Source organism: Equus quagga, unplaced genomic scaffold (assembly GCF_021613505.1).
Source record: "Equus quagga isolate Etosha38 unplaced genomic scaffold, UCLA_HA_Equagga_1.0 133051_RagTag, whole genome shotgun sequence".
NCBI classification, from domain to species: domain Eukaryota; kingdom Metazoa; phylum Chordata; class Mammalia; order Perissodactyla; family Equidae; genus Equus; species Equus quagga.
This window is the reverse complement of record NW_025796398.1, coordinates 1,662-10,463: the sequence shown is the minus strand read 5'-3', so window position 1 is coordinate 10,463 and position 8,802 is coordinate 1,662. Positions and strand designations below refer to the sequence as shown.

The window sequence follows — 8,802 nt, the reverse complement described above, 5'->3', positions numbered from 1 at the left end:
GAGATCTGATCGGTAGTTACCAGGGAAAAGGGGGGGTGGGGGGAGGGTACGGAGGGGGAAGTGGTGTACCCACAACATGACTAACAAAAATGTACAACTGAAATTTCACAAGCTTGTAATCCATCATAACATTAATAAAAAAAAAAAAACAAAAAACAGCCTATTCTAGGTATTCCTTAAAGTCAACGCCACTCAGCTTTTACTTTAATTAATCCATCATTCCTTCCCTTACGGGGATTAGGAAGGTTAACCCAAGGCCCAGCTTTGGTCCCCTTTGGGTTCCTAAAGAAAGAAGGTCATAAAATAAGAGAAAATAAAGGATCTTAAAGGAAAATGAAGCAAAGAGAAGTTGAGTGTCTACAATTAGGTCACGGACCTTCATTTCAGTGTACTTCTTTGATCGTTTTTTGTTCAGGTTTACCCTCTTGGTTCAAACAAACCATACCAATCTGACTAGTATCCTCCTGTGTTCTGGTCTCTATGTATCCTGATTTCTTTCTATGCAACTGCATGAAATGGTTTTCCTGATTGTTTCCCTTGGATCATGTCATGCTGTAGGCATTGCCGCCACGGCCCTAGAAAACCCTGGTCTGCCAGGACAGGCTAAGATCTCCACTCCCTTTGCCTCTCCATGGATTTTAGAACACATTTCCAAGTTAAAAATGAATGCTATCTGGGCCCAAGCAGTCCGTTCTATACAATAAACTTTAAAATACTCAGTATCCTATATTTACCTTTTATCACATAAAATTTTAGTTTCCTTGAATTTTGGAGAAAGAGGATATTTTGCCAAAGAGTCAAGTTTGACCAACTTAGTGAGCTGGCGCATTTCTTCACTGGCTACAGACCAGTTTGCCTTGACTTAAAATGGAAATACAACAAACTTTCCCTTTTAGGTAATGGAGGAAATAAAAATGGAAACAACAAAGAAATAAAACAAAACCATAACAAACAAACAAAAACAAAACAAAACAAAAAACCCAAAGCTTTTGTTCTTAGCAGTTGTAACAAAATGATACAAGTTGCTTTCTTTAGCTTTAGTAAAGAAGTTTTAATTGTCTGGCTAACAGATTAGGTAAATAAGGTGAGAATGGTCAAGTCAATGCCCAAACTCACCAAAATAAGTAATTTAATTCTGTAAAAGCAATCTGGTGTATCAAATACAGACTTATTAATCAAAAAAATAGAATAAAGACTCCAATTCACACAGCCATTAAAATAGTAGCCAGTGGCTACTATTCACAATTATTCAAGGTCAGATGTACATACAAAGGAAATCATGAGGCAATCAGTTTTATTCTCCCTGCTGCATTTAAGAATAAAACTTTCCTGGGGGCCGGCCCTGTGGCGGTGTGGTTAAGTCCACACGCTCCGCTTTGGTGGCCCAGGGTTTGCTGGTTTGGATCCTGGGTGCGGACATGGCACCACTTGTCACGCCACGCTGAGGCAGCATCCCACATGCCACAACTAGAAGGACCCACAACTAAAATATACAACTATGTACTGGGGGGATTTGGGGGAGGAAAAGCAGAAAAAAAAAAAAAGAGAAGATTGGCAACAGTTGTGAGCTCAGATGCAAATCTTTAAAAAATAAATACATAAAAATTTCCTGAATAAAGATGGATAGCACTTCTACTGTCTCCCTTCCACATTCCTTCTGGAGCCATTTCTATGTTATCCTCACAGTGGCAATCTATGACAAGGAGTTGGCAAGTGCTCAGAGTGGTACAGAGTGTTAGAATGGTTGAACATGACACTAGGTTGTCAGGAGAAGACTGGGAGAGTACATATTAGTTCCATGGCCCAGAGAAGATGAAATGAGACAACTATCCAAAAAGCAACTTCACTTTTCATGAAAACCCTCAGAGGCGTTCTTCTGACAGGCTCATGAGACTGAAGCCATAGTATATTCATTAAGTACGCACTACGGTATGAAACACAAATTATATTTACATGAATTATCTAGGTAAAATATGGTGCATGTTAAGAAAGGAACTGATTTTAAAAGAGAAAACATAGATAATAAAAGAAGGAAGAATTATTTAATGAATAACCACAGGTAAATTCCAAAGGAACAATGCAAATTTCTTTGTTTAAACGTGAATTATATGGAATTCACTTTAGGATTTCGCTAAACAAAACTGAAAGAATACACCTTTTACACCAGTATTTCTCATTAATTACATAAACGTTTGATTACCAATTTTAGAAATATTGATTTTGGTTAACACGGATTTTGTAACTCTATGTACTCATCTTTGCAGAAACCACAGAACTTTCTAACCTATTCTCATTTAGGACCCCAAATCTTTTGGGGGAGGGAGGGCAGTTAAAGCATGATCTGCATGTAAATACATTGAACTAAGAAGTTTAGGGAAAGGACTATGTGACAGAAAACTTGAATTTGTCATCACTGAACTGTGATCAATGATATGACGTTGGGAGTATTTGAGATATGTTGGTTAAAAAAAGTGGTCAAGCTTTGCTGTTTAGATCCGTTCTTAGCTATGAAAGTCTTAATCTTATATGTAGACCTTTTGTAAGAATTCATTTATCTGTAGTAGTAGCAACAACATTAATAGTAGTAGTAGTAGTGATAAAAGTATGCACTTACCATGTGCTAAATGAATTATCTTAATCTCTCACGACAATCTTACAGTTATTATCATTCCCATTTTAGAGAATGAGGAAACTAAGGCAAGTGAGGCTATGCAATTTACTCAAGTTAACATGATTGGAAGCAGGCAGAGCTGGGATTCAAACCCAGCTCTGCTTTCACAACTTGGACTCTTAAACCTCTAAACTATACTAGCAAAGCAAATAAGAGACGAGACTGATCAGATCTAGTCTGAACCAGATCTAGAAGTTTGTTAAGTAAACAGGGGAAAAGCATCACAGGTCTTAAAAGATCAGTGTTTTGTAGTTCAGCATGCTGACACATAACTGGCACTTCAGCAGACTTCGCAGGGACGCTCGGAGATCGTTAGTGTAGTCTATTTCATCGTCCCATTCACAAGGGAAGAGAGCCCAGCAACGCTAACTTTCTCAAATCATATGGTTTGTTAGAACCTGGCTCTCTTCACATTTCTATGCAGTTTTCTTTCCACTGCAATATGTGCAATGGTCAGTTGATCACATGAATTCAGGTAAAAACCTGAACACTAGAACTCTGTTGTAGAGAATATTTCTTGAAATAAGTTAAAATGGGATTTTATGGGGAATCTTTCCAGGGTGATTTTTCAATTGAATTTATCCTATATTATGATAAGCGTGATTATTTTAAAATTTTAGTTTGAAAGTCATATTAGTATTATAACTGGCTACTTAAGCTAATCAAGATACTTAGTTACATTATAGAATTAGCAAATATTTAAAGAAACGGGGAGGGAAGCAATTTTACCTTACTAAATTTTGTTGCATATATTCCACCTTCATTAAAATTTGGACCCCAGTCTGAGAGCGAATGTAGGCTTTCAACCTGAAATAAAAATGTCATATTGAAGGAAATAAAATTGGTTTTTAGTTTATTTCAAGATTATTTTAGTATATTTCAAGATTCAAGTATACCTCAAGCATCTATGGAAGACTAAGCATTTATGAGTAGCTGATGATACTTAAAATCATCTATCCAAACACAGAAATGGGGTTGAAGATATTTTCTAACCAAGGTTCTGAATTTTAAAAAATCACCTTTCTTCTCTCTGTGCAATTAAATATCTTAAATTAAAAATTACCTATTTCAGTAAATTAAATTAATCTTATTTATTTTCTAAAAATGGAGCCAACTTAGCAACAAGTATTTTGTCTTACTGCCAAATATATGACCAATGATAACAACCAGATTATCAGTAATAAGAAGGAAAGAAACTCAACTTTTCTAGCTGTCTTTGGGACATGGATCTGGTTCAGTCTGGGCACTACCTTTTATCAAAAGTAGAAAATGAGGTTTAAGTAGAGCTGGATCAGACATTTTAGAATCCACCTAGTCTAAATTTTAAACACTAGGTTACTCTGGAACCAAACCAAGCACTCATATTCCAAGCAGGTACCATCTGGAGAAAAGAAAGTCAACTGGCTTCCTGCCAGGAACACTACTAATTCACACTTTAATGACAGTTTCCTTATTTGAGCACTGTCTACTGTGTGCAAGGCCCTGTATCAGGAACTTCATATATGCTATTTTTTTAAGCTCCTAACAACCCTTTGCTGCTGTTGCTAGTGCCATCGAGTCGATTCCAACTCCTAGCAACTCTGTACAGCAGAGCGGAGCCCTGCCTGGTCTTTTTGCGCAATCCTCTCACCTTTTGGTGGGGTATCAGACAATGCTCCACTGCTATTCATAGGGTTTTCGTGAACAAATTTTTTCAGAGGTAAGTAGCCAGGTCCTTCTTCCTAATCTTTCTTAGTCTGGAAGCTCCACTGAAACCTGTCCACCATGGGTGACCCTACTGGTATTTGAAATATCGTTGGCTTAGCTTTCAGCATCACAGCAACACACAGTATGACAGTATGACAACCAACAGTTGGGTGGTGTGATTCCCTGACCTGGAAACAAACTGGGCCATGGCTGTAAAAGCTTCAAATCTTAACCACTAAACCACAAGGGCTGATTCATGACAACTCTATTTTTTAGATATCATCATTCTCATTTTACTGATGGAAAAAATTAACACGTGGAAGTTCAGTAATTTGCTCCTGATCACATAGCTAATAAAGGACAGAGCTATTTATCTAACCCAGATATTGATGACTAAATCTTTCCACTATGCTATGTTAACCCTTTTTGTCCATTCTGTATTACTGGACAGGAGACAGAGTGTATTTTACTTAGCTTTATCAAGATTTGGCTGAAACAGGATTTCCTGTCTTTGGAAACTCAGATACTTGGAAACTCTTAATTTTCAGAGTTTTTGGTTCAACTTGAAAGGCAGTTTAATTTAAGGGTTAAGAGTACAGACTCTGACACTAGACTGGCTGGGTTTGAATCCCAGCTTCCTTGCTTATTAATAGCTATATGAAATCACTTAACCACTTTAAGGCTCAGTTTCCCCATCTGTAAAATGGGTATAATAGCAGTAATCTACCTTAAAGGGTTATTGTGACATTTAAATGAATTAATACATTTATTATTATCTGCTTCAATGAGTGTCTGGAACACAGTATAAACAGTAAGTTTTAAGTACTGTTATTATTACTATTGAAAGGTATCATTTCTCACTGCCAAAGCCTTGAGTAAACACCAAGGAAATGGCACAGAAAGTAAACTGCACTGACACATCACATTCCAATAAAGTCACGACTTTACATAATAAATAGATACATAATAAATACCTCAACATTTTTAATAATTTCAGAAAGTTACAAGATTTTTTAAACATACCTTTGACGAATTACAGGATCAGACTTTTCAGGATCAATGTAAGGTCTTAGGATTTCATTAATAGTTTTATCATCTGGTACTCTTCCCAACAAAGAAAACAAAAACAAAACTTTTATTATTTATAATTTTCTACTAAAGGTGTTAACTTAGAATTACTAAATCTTGTGGCTTTTTTGTTTAAACAAGTGAACAGAGACCTTTTATTTCACTCTTGGCAAAATATAACATCCTTTTAAGCAAAAATTACTTAGAAAAAAAGCTCAAAAAGACTTCTTGGACACACTTAACAAAATCTTAAAAAACAATATTTTAAGAAGCTCCCTATAAATCAATTATAAAAATAATTAACACACACCTGTGCTCAAAGATGAAAAGAAAGAAGTCGGGACGAAATATATTTGAAAATTGCAGAAATCAAAAATCTGAGAAAAAGTTTCAGTTGAAGCTAGTTTTAGGGCATGTTCAAGTTTATTCATTCTAAATCATAAGACCAGGTTAAAAAAATTGATACTGCTTTCCCTGGAAACAAAGTATTTTAGGTTTTCCAACTTTCCTGTATGTATGCACATTGTTTTAAACTATAAGGCTGTAGAAACAAAATTAAGACACTGTTTTGAACTAGAACTTTCCTCAATCATTTATGCAGATTCATATATACTAGTGTGCTATATACCCCACCTCTAAATTTAAGTCTTCTCTCTGTCTTTAGTCTGGTAGCAACCTCAAATAATAAAGTTCTTCACTAAAATCCATAGGATAATTACAAAGACAGTAAATTTATGCAAAATGTGGATATGTGCTAAATACATTACTTAAAAAGAAACTTTAAAATTTTCCTAACCCAAGGAATCAAATAGTACACAACCATTAAAATTTTTAAATGATACCTGAAAATGTCCATAATATGAAAAAAAGTAGGATAAAAAACTGTGTAAATTAATTACAATTATGAGTATATATCTATACATGTCTAAATTAATGTATTTTCTGAAGGACACAGTGTGACATTAATAGTAGTAATCTTTGAATAGTAGAATTTTGGGTCATTTTTTATCGCCTATACAACCAGCCAGCTTAAGAAATAGAAAGCTTTCAGCCCTCTTGATTCTCCCTGCATCTCTCTCCCTAACACCTGCTCTCCCCACTGAAGTAAACACCAGGATTTCTGCATTAATCATTTCCCTCAAAGTACCACCACCTCTGGAGATATTCCTAAAAACTACTGTTTCCTTTTCTGGTTTTTTTTTTTTTCATATTTACAAACAGAATCACATTCAATGCATTTTTCCTTAACTTGCTTTTCTCAATCCACATTATTTCTGAGATTCATCCACACTGATGTATGTGTATAATTCATTCATTCTCAGTGGTGTTTAGCATTTCATTGTGTGTGTGTGTATATATATACATCACAACTTAGCTATCCATTCTACTACTGACATACATTTACTGATATCACATTTAAGTTAACAGTTTATTTTAAATACAGAGACATAATAAAAACAAGTAAGTTCTTTCTCTCTTTTTTTTGCTAAGGAAGATTTGCCCTGAGCTACCATCTGCTGCCAATCTTCCTCTTTTTTTAAGTGAGCTGCTGCCACAGCATGGCTACTGACAGACAAATGGTGTGGTTCCACACCTGGGAACCGAAGCTGGGCCACCAAAGCAGAGCATGCCAAACTTTAACCACTAGGCCACTGGGGCTGGCCCTAAAAACAAGTAAGTTCTTAATAGACAGTGGTGATACTATACCTCTTCTCTATGTACACAGCTTGACTCTGAGGAAACTGGAGCTTCACATGCCAACAAAACTGTTGTTTTCTAAGAGAGAAAATAATAAAAGTTTGAACACAAATCAAACTTCCTGAATTTTCATTTTCAGATAATAACTCTAAAGTATTCCTAGAATTTAATGTATTTTTTCTACTAAGAGCTATTATCTCTTTTCCAAGATTTCAGAGACTAAGTTTTTTAAGCAACAGACTTGCAAGAGTTTTTAAGACCAAAAAAAATTAAGAGAAGCAGCTCTAAATCCCAAGGACCTCACATCCCTGAATTAGAAGGCAGTTTCTCAGAGTTCAGGGGCTTTTGAGATGAGTGTGCTACTACTTGAAGTTTACAAATAAATTTCCTCACGACTAAAAACAATGAGCTGATGTCTTTGCCTGACTAGTCTGGAAATTAGGTGAATGAAGTATTGTCCAGTTGAGACCAGCCGGCTGCAGATACACTTCTGAGCCATGAGTACGTGCATTCAGTAGCAAAACAGTAGACAACAAGCTGGTTGCTAAGCAGAATGCACTCTGAGCTACAGTCCCTTAGCTTCCAGTCTAAACTTTGGTTTGATGTAGAATCAACAGTAATAATTCACTAAATGTCTGATTTTAGAAAAATGCCCATATATTCTATTTAACATATCTAAATCTGGGGACACTAGACATCATTCCTTTTTTTAAAAAACTAAATGCTCAAAATATTTAATCCATTACAGAAATTTAAACACCTTCACTACATGATGCCTTTACACATTTTCCTTACTTAGAAGAAATTTCTAACAACTCATTGGCAAGTTAATGGCCGGCAGCATGTCCAAGCAATGGCCAGCATCTCCTATAAATCTATCCCTTGGCAACATAGCCCAAAAATCTAAAATAATTTTCTTTTCATACATTCTAGCAGAGTATCTCCTACTAAACATTTACATGATTTAGTTCTATTTTTGTCAGACGACAATGACCATAAAATCAAGTAAAAATCCTTCTACTAGGGTAAGTTATCACAGATCTGCTTATGGAAGTTTTCTTTAATAACAAGATAGTTTTTGGTACTAGCTAGAGAAAAATATGCTTAATTATGCTTATGTTGATACTGTTACTTATCATATAAGAAACAATCATGATAAGTTTAATTTATTTTTTAATAGAAAAAGCTGTAAAGCACCCTTTACTAATTTAAAGGCCAGATATCTAAAATCTTAGAGGAAAAAACTTCAAAAAAATTTGCATGCAAATTTAACAGTTACTGGATTTAAGTAAATAATTCTTCCAAAACGAAACACTTTGCAATGTTTGTTATCTGTGAAACAGGCATAAAATAATATCACCATCAAGAGGCTGAGGGAGACCACATTTCTCTCTTAGTAAGAAATAAACTGATTTCTAAATCTGAATGCATAATATGGTTTCTTTCTAAATACATCTGTTTTCCACGTTAAGTTACCAGGGCAAAAAAGAGACTATGAACTTGTCTTGTGGAATTGTAACTCATACTCAATCACCCCAATCATTGCTTGAGTAATTTCAAGAACCATTCACCTTTCTTAACATTCAGTAGACCCTAAATACCTTCAAAAAATACTTAACATTCCAAAAACAAAGAGAGAAAAGCCCTTGGAAATCATTTTATTTGCTGTAGTTAACTAG

General features: G+C 35.1%; 1 long non-coding RNA gene across 1 annotated transcript; it reads right to left on the bottom strand.

Annotated features, from left to right (window-relative positions):
* Positions 1-3,396: 3,396 nt before the first annotated feature.
* LOC124232858 (uncharacterized) lies at positions 3,397-7,201 on the bottom strand. Its single transcript, XR_006886930.1, has 3 exons — positions 7,133-7,201; positions 5,381-5,461; positions 3,397-3,478 (listed from the first exon to the last, which is right to left on the bottom strand). It is a non-coding gene; the product is annotated as an uncharacterized LOC124232858 (long non-coding RNA).
* Positions 7,202-8,802: the final 1,601 nt, after the last annotated feature.